General features: G+C 36.7%; 1 protein-coding gene across 4 annotated transcripts in view; it reads left to right on the top strand.

Moving 5' to 3' along the window:
* Positions 1-14,626, top strand: part of TP63 (tumor protein p63) — a 228,537-nt gene that overhangs the window by 21,302 nt on the left and 192,609 nt on the right. The window lies entirely within an intron of this gene.

Genomic DNA, 14,626 nt, shown 5'->3' with positions numbered 1-14,626 from the left:
CCCTCATATAAGCCATGTACTTTGGGCAACAATGATGTGTCAACTTAAGCCCACCAAGTGTCACAAATGTACCTCTCTGGTTGCACATGGGGGAAGCTGTGCATATGTGTAAGTAGGTGATATATGGGAAATCTCTGTGTCTGCTCAATTCTGCTGTATACCTACAACTGCTGTAAAAAATAAAGCCTTTTCAAACACACAAAATAGTATAACAAGAATGAAAATGCCTTTTATGGGCTCATCAGTAGACTGACTCATCAATAGTCCACAGCCAGGGAAAGAAGCAATAAACTGGAAAATAAGTCAATAGGGTCTTCCAAACTGAAACGCAAGGAGAAAAAAAGAATGAAAAAACAAACAGATCATCCAAGAACAGTATCAAAAACTATAGCATTCTTGTCATAAGAATACCAGAAAAAGAGAGATGATAACAGAAGAAATATTTAAGGTAATAATGGTTGAGAACTTTCTCAAATTAAAGAAAACAAGAACTGCATATCTCAGAGCTCAGACAACAAGAAACATCAAAACCAAAACCAAACACACACACACACACACACACACACACAGACACACACACACACACACACACACACACACACTTATAGCAATATATCATAATTGAACTGTAGAAAACCAATGACAGAGAAAATCTTGAAAGAAGCTGAGGGTGAAGGAGGAAGGGAGGGAATCACCTTACCTGAAGGAGAACAAGAAGAATTACAACATACTTCTAAAAATTATTCAGGCAAACAAGAAAAAAAAGTAGAGTGAAATACTAAATGGATTGGGGGAAAAACCCCACAAATCTGAAATTCCACATCCAATGAAATTATCATTCGAAAGTGAAAGAAAAAAAGAGACAAACAAAGACTAGGGGGAATTTATTGCCATCACACCTGCCTGCAATAAATCTTAGAAGAAGTCCTTAGAGCAGAAGGAAAATAATATAGGTAATATGCTTGAATAAGTGTATCTTCCCTATATGAAAGGAAAGAAGAGGATTGGAGAAAGAATAAGTGAAGTAAAATAAATTTCTTTCTTATTTTTGATCTGAAAGAAAACAGTTTAAAGCAATAATAGTAACAATGTATTAATTGATTAAAACATAGAGCTAAGTGAAATAGATGTCAGGAGTGTCCCAAGAGATGAGAAAGAGGAATTGGAAGTTACTTTGTTGTAAGGCACCTACCCTACACATGAAATATAGTGTTATCTGAAGGCAGATTTAAATTAGTTAGAAATGCATATTGTGAATCCTAGGGCAAATGTTTAATTGTAACTGATACACAAATAGAGGGTATAAAATGGTATCATGTAGTATGCTCAATTAAAACCAAAGCATGCTTGAAAAGAGGTGACGGTAGTGGGATCAAATAACAAATCCAATAAATAAAAAACAGGTGCAAACATAGTCAATATTAACCCACCAAAACCAATAATCAACTTAATATGAATGGTCCAAATATACCAATTAAAAGATAGAGGTTGCCTAAATATATATAGTCTATAAGAAACTCACTTTAAACGTAAAGACTCAGACAAGTTATACTCAAAGCCATAGATATTCTAGAAAATCACAGTGACAAACTTTAGAACTAGAGGAGACCTTCAAGACTGGTATTGCCTTCCCATTTTCCAAGTGAGAAAAACCATGCCCCATGACTCACTGCGCCTTGACCAGGACCACACTGGCACCAGAGCCAGGCTGAGGAACACTGACTCAGAATTTAAGACGTGTGGCTCTATCATTTATTCAAGATGCCATTTTTCAGTTTTCTTTACTTTTGATCAAATATCAGTAAAATGGGATAAGACTTTATTACTTAGGCCTTTTCATTGAGTTTGTAAAATATTTTAATGTGCTCAAGCTTTGCCCAATTTTCTGCCTTGGATATTCGATAGAACAAAGTTGCATCTACTTTTATGGTGAATGCAATCAAAATGTTTTTGTGTATAATGCTTAATAAAATGTGTGCACATGGTATAAGGCTGTAAATTTAATAAAGACAGAAGGGAGATGGCTGGTGGGGGACGGTGGTGTGCTCAAGCTAGTTCAGAACAGCTGGTCATTATATTTTCAGGACTACTGCAAGCCAGTTGTTATACACGGCCATTATTAAAAAATAAAGTATACAAGCTCATAACTAAGTAAACGATATTAAAGGTGAACACAATGAGTAACTAAAACTCATCTCTTCTGAATTGTTTGCCACGTTTTACAATTATCTGTGCTGTTCAGGTTTACATTTGTGTAGTGAAACTACTCACGTTTAAGAGTGTGCCCGTCCCATCTCTTCGTAACTCTGCGTTCAAAACATCATTTTCCTAGCTTAAAATTGGCCACGATGGGAGTATTTACACTATGGAAATAGCACATACTACAATTCAGGGATGTCCCCCCCCCCCCCCCCCACAAATCAAATCCAATTGTTCAACTTGGACCACCAGCATAACACTGGAATTAGGGAAATATCACCAACATCAATTGACCCCTGCTAGCCACATACTTAAGCCTAGTTTGATATTATAGTCTTACATTTATACCTGTTTAACTGCTTTCCTATAGGATCAGGTCCCACAGGTTCCACTTTGGTGTGTTCTGTGTAAAACATTCAAGTAGATCAGTGCCTGAGCAACTTGACAATGAGGTAAATAATACTTGTAACCATTGCAGCTTGCTTGAAACTATGACGGTGCATGTCTGAGGGCATAAACCAACATGTGGAAGATGGCAGAGGAAGGAGAAGCGAACTCCAGTCCTTGATGATGTTATTGAACCACGGAATTAATTCTGAAATCATGCTTCACATTTAGTTATATGAAAAATATATTATTTTAAAGCCACTTTTAACTGGGGTGTCTATTACTTGCAGCAGAAAGTAACCTACCTAACATACCAATTACCCTTTTTATAGATAAAAGTCTGCTAATTTCCACAGCCAAAACATGAAAGTTCACTTAAGGTCTTATTAGCGCGTCTATTTTAAAAGCCTGCCTTTTTTAATTTTTAATTTTAAGTTCAACTTTGACCTAATAATAGCCTCCAGTATGTGAAAGTGTTATTTCAACCTAAGTTCCTTATGTGAGACATAACCAGAAAGAAACTTTAAGTGTGAACCCTCCAATATATATTCATATAATTATGAGTACTGTGACTATGTTGCATATCTGATATCTAACTGAAAATATAGTTTTCCTTAGCAAAGGTAGTAATAGCAGAGCCCCGTTATTCAAATATTTACTAGGCCTTTCTTATTTTTAGAGATTGTTTATAGCCATAATGTATTTATCAAACATATTATCAGTAAGCCTGCATCCAATTATAAACAGATGAGTATCATTTAATTAAACATAATTTGTCCAATTCCTTGATAATGATAATAGTTATAAAAATAAACACTTAGTGATCTGATTTTGTGCTATTAAAATTGTGACCCTTTAACAAAGAAACTCCTATTTTGGGTGAATAGGGAAGAAGTATACACTCTATCATAATTCAAAACCCCTACGGACTTACACAGAAGTAACATAGGATGTCTTTCCTTCTATGCAATGAAGGGGCAGAGGATAGTCAGATTTCTATGGTAAGAATGATGTTGCATTCTTTAGCAAAACCAATAAAATTGGAAATGTTCAAAGTCAACCTACCGTCTGAATTTCAACATTTTAGAGAAGGAGAAGAGAGATAAGAATATTAATAAATGATTCAGAATAGGTAAACAGACTAAAATAATAATAGATTATATAATATCGGTTAATCTGCTTCATTTACTTTGAGGGATGTTAGGGATCTGGAAGGAAACTGAAGAAATTCTTCACAGCTTCTAAGGGAAGAACAGAATGATGCATTATTCTAAATTCAAGCTTATTCCGTATGGGTAGTTCTCAAATAACATATTTTACTATAATCTTATAGCTGGCTCAGTGTACATTAACAGGTAAAATGCTTTCATATGTTTACTCAGTCACATGCATTTACAAAAAAATGGATTACAAAGTGGATTTGGTATTTCAAAGAGACAATAAGTGAACTTATACTTGTGATCATATGTAAACACTGTAACATTAAACAAATACATGAGGAAACTGTTTGAAGGCATTGAACAACCGATAGTGCAAGCCTGAAATCCTTGAAAGAAACACTCATGAAGTATGTTCCATGATTATCCTGGCTCTCTGCCTGGGAACAACTTTCTAAACTGCGACAGGGAACTGTACTGTGAGCAAAGCACAGAGGTCCTATTGAAGTTACAGCAGAGAGCAGAATTAAAAGTTGCCGAAGCCTCTGGAATCTATAAGAGAGCACACCAGGAGGGTAGAGTTGAGCTGAGTGGAGATCCTGGAAGGTCCTTCTGTCAAGTCTCTGGGTAAGAACTGAGCTTCCCTGGTACAGAAAGAGATGGTGGGAGGCTTATAAGCAAGCAAATGCTATAGAGATGAGAGCAGAAGAGAGAGACCAAAGGTTGTGCGCTTATGGGAGCCACAGATGTTCCACACCCAGCCAGAGTGAAGAAATCTTATTGATATCTTGAGCTGTCAGATGAGACAGCAGAAAGACCACGCATTAAGAATATGGATCATGTCCTAGAGCAGGCATCAGAACCCTTAGTCTGTAAAGGGCTAGACAGTAAATATTTTAGGGCCTCTGGTCCATATGCTCTCTGTTGCCTTTGTGGTGTCAAAGCATCTATACACACCACATAAATAATGAGTGTGTCTGTATTCCAGTAAAGCTTTATTTATAAAATACCCAAGTACTGAGCCAGGCTTGAGTCACACAGGCAATAGTTTTCTGACTCCTACCCTTAGAGTGAGGCCTACTCTACACCACTTTTAAAGCCTAAAACTGAGTTTTTATAATATCCACAGAAGATACGGGCTTAGATGTTAAGTCTCACCACATTATAGGGGCTTCAGAAATATTGTAGACTTTACACAGATATGTCCTAACAAGCACAAAACTGAGCAAATACAAGTTCAAGGTGAACTGCTTGCTTGAACAAAAATCCACAATCATCAGGCAGAGACAAATAACAAAATCTAGTATATCTAAACATATCATCCAAAATGCCCAGTATTAAATAACGTAATTACAAGACAAGCAAAAAAATGAAGTCAGTATAGAGAGACTGAGATGGCCCTAGAGTTTGATTTAACAAATAAAAATTTTCAGGAAGCTGTTATGAATAATTTCAAGGGCTAAAAGGAAAACACAGTCTTAGTGGTAGACAGATGAAGACTTTAAGTAGAGAAATGAAATATATAAAAGGAAATAAAATGGAAAATCTGTAACTAAAATGTGCAGCAACTGAATGTTTTAAAATCCACATGTGCTTCACAGAAGACTGGAGGTAGGGGAAGAAAGTGTCAATGGACTTGAGATTAGTCAATATGAAAGAAGAAAGAGGTTGAAGACAGTGGAATGGCATCTTTTAAATACCACCTGCCCCCCCCCCAAAAAAAAAAAAAAAACTAAACTAAAACTAAAAAACAAAAAAACAAAAAAAAAAGCAAAAAACAGAAACAAGCAAATAACAACAGAAATCATTAAAGCAGGATTCCATATCCTATGAAAATATCTTTGAAAAACAATGGTGAAATGAAGACATTTTCAAAAACACAAAATGTGGGGAATTTGTTGTTAGCAAGCCTGCACTAACAACACAAAATGTTAAAAGAAATTTTTTCAGCCAAAAAGATATTATGCTAGATAGGAACTGAAATGTAGGACATAAAGAATAATAAAGCACACTAGAAATGCATGACAAAGAGTACAGTGATATAGTCAGAGTAGTACAGAGGGAAATTTATACATTAAACGTCTATTTTAGGGGAAAAACGTTAAAATAATGATGTGAGTCCCTGCATTAAGATGGTAGGGGAAAAAAAAAGAGCATATTAAAGCCTAAGTAAAAGGGGAAAAATAAGACAAACATAAATTAACATGAGAGAAATTAAACAAAGCTAACGGTTGGTTCTTTGTATAGAATTAATATATTAAACCTCTAGCAAGGCCAATCAAGGAAAAAAAAAAGAAAAACATTTTACAAAAACCAATAGCAAGAGCAAAAGAAAGTATCCTAACAGATACTCAAGACAGGAAAGGATAATATGGTAATATGAACACCTTTATACCAATCAATTTAAGAATGTAGGAGAAATTACATATTCCTTGAAAAATATAACTTACCAAAATTGACTCATAGAGATAATAAAAATTTGAATATCTCTAAATTATTAAATAAATTTAATTTGTTATCAAAGGACTTTCCACAGAAAAATCTCTCTGTTTCAGTGTTGAATCCAATCAAACAGTTAAACAAGAAATAATACCAGTCTTATATAAATTATTTCAAAATATAGGGGAGGAAAGAACTCTCCTCAACTCAAGAATTTTTCTTAACTGAAGTCCCCATATTCCTGATGCCAAAATGTGGTAAATACATTACAAATAAGAGAAAAATTCATAACAATATCTCTCAGGAACATAGATGCAAACATCCTTAAAAATATTAGCATATCAAATCTAGCAGTAGATAAACTAATAGCATATCATGACTAAGTTTTACCCTATAAATGCAAGGATTCTTTTTTAAATTTTAGAGAGCATGCATGCAAGAAGGGGAGAGGGGCAGAGTGAGAGGGAGAGAGAATTTTAAGCAGTCCCCACTCTTAGTGTTCAGTGCAGAGCCCGATGAGGGCTCAAACTCATGATGACCCTGGGATCATGACCTGAGCCAAAATCAAGAGGTGGGCTTTCAACTGACTGAGCCACCCATGTGTCCCAGAAATGCAAGGTTTGTTCAAAAATTTGAAATTCAGTTTAATTCATCACGTTATCAAAAGAAAAAATAAACCCACACACTCTAAATAGATGCAGAAAAAGTGTTTGACAGAATAATATCCTTTTATAACTCTAGGACCTAGAAAGGAAGACATCTTTCTCAATTTGATAAAGGACATCTACAAAAAAAAACCCTCCAGCTAACATTCTGCTATATGAGAAAATATGAATGATTTCCTCTTTAAGTGGGGGGAAAAGGAAAGTTTGCTCTTGCCAATGAATATTCAATATTATTCTGAAGTCTCCAGTTTAGGGCAATAAATCTAAACAAACAAATAAATAAAATCAATCGTAAAGATTGGAAACCTACAAAGTACATCAAAGAAATCCCTAAGGAATTTACAAAAGCAACTTACTAGAATTAATAATTTAGCAAGGTCACATAGTATAAATTAAAAAAAAAAAACATTTTATTTCCCTGCATCAATAATAAAAAGTTGCAAAAGAAACAATATTATTTATAACAGTGTAAAAATAAAACCACAAAATACTTAGGAATAAATTTAGCAAAGGATGGACACTGATGAGAGAAATTTAATCATGTGTTTTAGTGTCAGACATTCCTGGGGTAATGAATGGTAACAACAACGACACCATTCCATCATCCACACTTGTTTCACTCTGGCAGTTTTGTTAATTTACCTTAAAGTCAGCTTCATTACTAAGATCTACTTTGCAGATGGGTTGTCAATGGAATTAGAAACATAATTTTTAAAATAATTGCCAGAGAGCATCTATCTGACCTAAGTTCAGCAAATGGAAATAATGTTGCTACTATAAGGAGTAATAGGACACAAACTGACAATGCTTGTGTTTCTTTAGTCATAAAGAAATCATTGGCAGGTCTTTGAACAAAGTCAACAAAACATAATCGATGTCATGAGTGAAGGGTAATTTTCATAATGGTGACAAAAGGAAAGCTGTTTAACTCTGGATTTTTAATAAATTCTGAAGACAAGAAGCTATAGAACGACAGATGGGTAATAATGACACCGGTGTCCCTATTTTATCCCAGACCTCTGCAGAAGTGGTGAGAGACCCAAGACTATGTCAACTTGAGGGATTCTTTTCCTAAGAAAATGAGACAGCGGACACCTGGGTGGCTTAGTTGGTTAAGCTTCACACTTCAGCTCAGGTCATGATCTCGCGGTTTGTGAGTTCAAGCCCCGCGTCTGGCTCTGTGCTGACAGCTCAGAGCCTGGAGCCTGTTTCGTATTCTGTGTCTCCCTCTCTGTCTCTGCCCCTCCCCTGCTTGTGCCTCTCTCTCTCTCTCTCTCTCTCTCTCTCTCTCTCTCTCTCAAATAAATAAACATTAAAAAGAAAGAAAGAAAGAAAATGAGATAGCATGTTTCAGGACTTCTTATCCAGACCCATTGGGTCCTGGAGTATGCCACTGAAAATCTGTGTATCTCTAAAAATCACAATTGCAGTTATTGCTTGGAATGATGATCTCAAGTGTCTGTGTGTGTGTGTGTGTGTGTGTGTGTATTCATTTTCAGAGTGAACAGGGGAGGGGCAGAAGGGTGAACAGAGCATCTGAAGTGGGCTCTACACTGGCAGCAGTGAACCCCCACAAGTGAGCCCCACAAGTGAACTCCAGGCGGGGCTTGAACTCAGGAACTGTGAGATCGTGACCTGAGCTGAAATCAGAAGCTCAACCGACTGAGCCACCCAGGTGCCCCAATGATCTCAAGTACCTTAATTCAGATTCCATCAAATGCAGAGACTGAGACAAGGACTTGAGTGTCACTAGTTTATTTGGGTGATGATCCTGGGAAACACACACAGAGGAAATGAGATAGGGAAAAAGAGTCACTATGAAGTGATTTATGAAAGTTGCCACGGTGAGCAATGGGGGCTTGTTTGTACCAGGATCTCCTGTAAAACATACATAATGACTCCCAGAATTTTCTACCAATAGAATAGGAGACTAGAATATTTATCTACAGCCTCCTTTAATTAAAGATTATTTCAGGGGCATTAAGTCCCTGATATTCTCCATTTACCCAGGCTACCTGTGCACTAGGCTGAGCATATTTTTGCAGCATCAGAGGAGGCTTTGAAACAAAATGCAGATAGAAACATGGAGTGAATTTGAGATGAGACTCCATTAATATGTGGCAGATCTGAACTGGCATGGAAGTTTCATAGCTGGGGCTGAAATCAGAGTTGAGATGAGGTGAAAATGACCTGCAAGCTGAAGACCTATATGACACCGAGTTTGATAACATAGGTCAGGTTTTGTTCACTCAAAAAGGGCTGGAAAGTGGATCATATATTTTGGAAAGATTTTCATCAAAGGACAGTTATTAAATTAGAACATCTCATTGTCATGCGGTATAGAAAAGATTGCTGTTTCTATAGGTTATTCTTTAAAAATTTGTAAAAATACAGGGAACTCAAAAGAGAGTCACAAATCAGAAATATAATCTAACCTTGTAGTCTGCCGAAGTCCAGATTGCCAGTACTATTTGACTCGGGTTGCATAACTAACTTAGAGCTCAGAAACAGTCTCCATATTCTCAGCCCATAGGTTTTTCTGCTACTCTGTGCAGTCTGTATCCACATCACCTGCCCGGATTTCTGAATCCATCTCGGCTGGCAAACAGGTTAAATGGAAGAATTCCTTGAGGAGGTTGTGTCCTCCCTGCATCCCCTCTCCCGCCACTGAGCTTGGTAGGCTGCATCAAAGGAAATGAAACCAATTATAGCCCCATATACATCTGATCTAAGTGTGGCCTCTTTTAAGGGCCTCAAGACAGAGGTTTAGTTCTTATACAAAAAGTTCTTCTGATTTGTTAATTAGTTCTTCTGAAGAACAGAATAGGTTATGTCTTCCCAAGGCTCCCTTTCTCTAATCAAAACAGAAACCTTCCTGTGGCCATTAACACACTTACCAAAAAAAATAATAATAATAATTAATTTAAATAAATAAATAAATAAAACCTCTGCACCCCTTGAAAACCATTAGTATAAATTTTGAAGTTTGTAATTGGGTGGGTTAAGAAATAATACATAAATATTTAGATAGTCACAGCTTTTTCATATATCAACAAAATCATGTTTAAATTTTAAAGGGAAATTATCTTACTTAGAACAATAGCAAAGACAAATTATTTGGAGATGACTTACCAAGGAAAGTGCCTGATGTATATGAGGAAGAACACAAAACTTCAATGAGAAATAGAGAAGACCTGAATAAGTGTAGAAAAAGCAGAATCATGATGGAAATACTTGGTAAGTAAAGAGTCAGTTCTCCCCCAAAGAAAGGTACAAATGATACAGAATTCCAGTCACAATTCTAAGTGACTTCTAGCGTGTTGTTAAAAATTGACAAAACTATCTGGAGAAGTAAATGGCCAAGAAGCAATTGAAAAAAAAAAGGTTAGATTTTTATTACCAGTTATTTAAAAACATATTAATAAGGGTACCAGAGTAGACAAACAAGTCAGTCAAACACAGCAGAGACCCAGGGAGTGGATCCTGCTGCTTGGAGTTAAAAATCAGATGATAAGTGCTCATGCCAGTGAAAGAAATAGGAAGGTTTAACAGTCAAGTACCAGAACAACCTGAGTGGTTTTGAATGAGTCCCCCAAATTGTATATTTATTAGAATTTGAAGAAGGCATCTCTAAGTATAAAAGCAAAGGTAGAAACCATAAAGGAAAAGACCCACTGCTTTTGTTATAAAAAATATAATTGTTTACACTAAAATAATACTATCATATATAAATTGAAAAGGCAAACTAGGAAAAATATTTCAATGCGTGGCAGTGTTAATCACTTAATAGCTGCATTTCTTTTTTTATGTTTATTTATTTATTTTGAGAGAGAAGGAGAATGAGCAGGGGAGGGGCAGAGAGAGAGAGGGAGAGAGAAAATCCCAAGCAGGCTGCACACTGTCAGCACACAGCCTGATGTGGGGCTCAAATTCATGAACCATGAGATCATGACCTGAGCCAAAACCAAGTTCTGGATGCTTAACCAACTGAGCCACCCAGGCACCCCAATATTCTTAATGTGCATATTTACATACTGGTGCAAAATAAAAGATATGAGAGAAAATTAACAAAGAAAGACTGCAAATTGACAATGTGTGTGCATGTGTGTGTGTATGTGTGTGTGTGTGTGTGTGTGTGTGTGTGTATGTGTGTATTAAGAATGAGCTGCCGTTTTCTGCTGAATTTTCCTTTTTAAATTTAATACCCAGTGTGGTCGAGGTTTCTGGGAGTGGCACCTTCCTACATTGCTTAAAATTGTTACATCATCCTGGTAGAAAAGAGGACAGTATTTTGCAAAATTCTCAAGAATGTTGACCATTTGACCTGGCAGTTTCATTTCTGGGAATTGACCCTAAGGAAAAAATTATATTTAGACTGTGTATAAAGTTGTTCATTGAATATTATTTAGAACAATAACAATGAAAAGAAAATTAACACTGATTCGTCTTTTATGGCTTTAAGTTCATTAATTTTGCCTACAAAGCCTTTCATCCTTGTTCTGCACTGAAAATTTCTACTCAAAAATAACATGAGTATCACTCCTGCCACTGTGACCTATGGTCTTCTCTACATACTGCCAAGGTTCTCCTTCCCCCATTGCACCAAAACATCCTTCCACTTCCCACACCAGCCTGAGATTCTTAAAGACAATGGGTGAGTCTTTGAGTCCCCAGAGCCTCAGCTACCAAATGGCAAATAAAGAGTATTATGGTACTCTTGGTAATGATACTAATGAGCACTCAAATACACTAGGAATCATGCTATGCACATTGCCATGCTATTTCTTTTAATCTTCAGAAAAATCTTATGCTTTAGATGATTTCATCCTTTCTCTCATACAGATGAGAAAACTCAGGATTAACAGTTCGTGAACTTGTCAGATCCATGCAGCTAATAAGTGGTAAAAGCTGAGATACAAGCCCAGGGTTATCTTATTCTATGGATCAAAACCTTAATGATTATAAAGACATTACCTAAAAGAATAATAACATCTGACACATAGTTAACCATGTGCTGAGCATTATATTAAGTGGTTTATATCTATTCATTTTAGCTGAAGAACAACCCCATGAGATATCTACTGTTATTATCTCACATTTTACAGATGAGAAAATAGGCAGAGAGTAATTACATGTCACCCAAGGCCTTATGGCTAGTGAGTAGCAGACTAGAAGAAAGCCACATCCATTACCCTTTGCTGCCTTGTGAAGTCCCTACCATCTATGCCGTGCTTTAGTAACAATTTATAACACATGCCCAACTCATTCACCTCCTTTAGAAACAAATCTTTCTTTGAAAACTCAGTTGCTGACATACGAGATGCCAGAGCAGCAGAAGAAATGCCATTTCTAAGGCCCGACGGGCTACATTTCTTTCTCAGTATCCGGTGAATCAGTTCCATCCCCTATCACATTTAGCATATTGAATGTCCCACCATATAGTTGGACAACTTCAGTTCCCAAACACAGCCAAGTTGATGACTTCATCCTCTGATCCTTCATTGGGAACGCAGTCTCTTCTTTATACTTGAACATGAAGTCATCGCAGTAGCCTGCCAGTCATACCCCCTGCTCACTACTTCTGAATTTACAGAATCTCTGGAATAACAACAGCTCAGCACCTGCTCTCAAAGTGTTAAAGCGCCCAGTGTTCTCACCAGAAGGAAATCTGCAGAATTTGGACATGTCACCTAAGATGAAATATACGTTCAGTAAGGTTTTATATTCAAAGTTTGGGGGACCAAGAGATTTGATTACATCCTAGACATCTGCAGTTTCAACAACTGTGGGAGAGCAGTTGGTGAAATACTATTATGACTAAAATAAGGTGTGAGTGGGTGAACGAGAACACACAGCATGATGTAGTCTTGTAGAATTGTGACAACTTCTCATGGTTGCAGGGTCATGTTGCCCCCAAAGAAATGCTTTTCTTTCATTCTTTATTCTTCCACTCAATGATTCAACACTGATTTGGTACCTGTGGTGTGCCAGGCACTTGGTAAGTGCCAGTAATATAAAGCTGATCAGGATCCATTCTTTGTCTTCAAAAACCTAACATCTTATAAGGAAGAGAGATAGCTAATCAAACAACTTACATATGCATTGTAAATGCTGCAGTGAACAATTGGCCAGAGAGCTTGAGGATGATATAAACAGAGTAACAAACTTGACTTTAGGGAGTGAAATAAAGATGGAAAAGGGAATTTCAGATCATGGAAACTGCATGAGTGTGTTCCACGGAAGAAAGAAGGAAGGATAGGGAAGAGAAAAAAGAAGAAGGAAAGATCCTTCTATCTCAGCTGTTTTTTTCTGCAGAACTGGCAATTTGATAACAGTATTTACTTAAGGCATTTGTCTCTTCCCAGTGGTCTTAACTTTAAAGGGTTAAAGGGTGAATCAGTCATATATTGCTCCCTAAGACAATATGAACTAAAAAAAATGACACTAGCTAAAAAATTAACAGGGAGTAAGAGCATGGGACCACAAGACAAGCACTGCTTTCAGAATTGGAAGCCCCATATTCTATACTTGACCTTGCACCAAATGATTTTGCATACCTGAACATTGCACCTCACATTTCTGAGTCTCAGTGTTTCTGCTGTAAAATGAGGACTTTGGCTAGATGGTCTGTAAATTATTTGCTTTTGTGGTAGAAGGACAAGAAGAGAGGGTGCAAATTTGTGGTTGGTCATTCCAGGAGAGAAAAGGAAGACAGGTAGGAATGCTCTGAGTGTCCAGGTCTAGGCTCATCCTAGCCATTGATTTCTGACTTTGCCTTTGATTCTTGTTTCTTTTTTGAGACAAATATTTATATATCTGTATCTATATCTATATCAACCTATCTGTCTATATCTGTCTCATCTATATTATCTATATCATATCTATTATCTATATATCTATATCTATATCTATATCTATATCTATATCTATATCATCTATCTATTAGAACTAGTCTTTGCAGCTTCTTCTCCTCAATATGGAGGATGAGAATGAAAGAGAGTGAGTAAGAGATCTAAACAGGAGTGGCTGGAATAGAACTCTCTCCAAGGCAGAGTGGTAATGCCTTAGAAAGAACCAGAGATGTGGCACAGAAGAATGTCCTTGGTTCTTTGGAACCAGAGATCCTTACATACTAACCTTCGGACAGTGGGTGTCAGGTGGGCTTACCTTTGGCTTCCTTGGAAATATAGGTTCATGGGCTGCTACAGATATACAGGACTTTAGAGTCCACCTACTGAAAAAGAATAAATCAGAAAACACCTAAGAGCTAAAAAATAATTAGAAAGTTTACTAACTTGCCAACTGAAGGAACACACCACTAGTGAAAAAATTCACTGAGAAGTTTATTGAAGGGAAAGTTGGGGATTTAGGAGGTCCATGGTGATTGGGCTAATGAAGAACTAAAATTAACACTCTGGATGAGAGAGAAGCAGACGATGGGGCAAATTAAGTCTTATCATTGCCTGGTCAGAAAAGAATGTTCAATTAGGTTCAACAGAGACTGGAGATCTAGAATCACTGAAGTCCATAGTCCCTTTTTGATTCACTTGATTTGACTCAGTTGTAGTGAAATGGTACTGATTTTATATTTCCTAAGCTAGTGTTCATGCAAATGCAAAGCTTTTCTTTCACATAACCCAATTCCAGAGATGGGAAAACCAGCACAAGAAATGGGAAAGCATTTGCCTGGTGTTAATGAGCCCTGTGTCAGAAATCAGATGCCAAGCTGATACATGACCATGATGCCCCCTCTCACATCTTCCTTTATTGATATCTTTA

The sequence above is a fragment of the Panthera onca genome, chromosome C2, assembly GCF_046562875.1.
Source record: "Panthera onca isolate mPanOnc1 chromosome C2, mPanOnc1 haplotype 2, whole genome shotgun sequence".
NCBI lineage: Eukaryota > Metazoa > Chordata > Mammalia > Carnivora > Felidae > Panthera > Panthera onca.
This window is presented reverse-complemented; position numbering and strand designations above follow the sequence as displayed.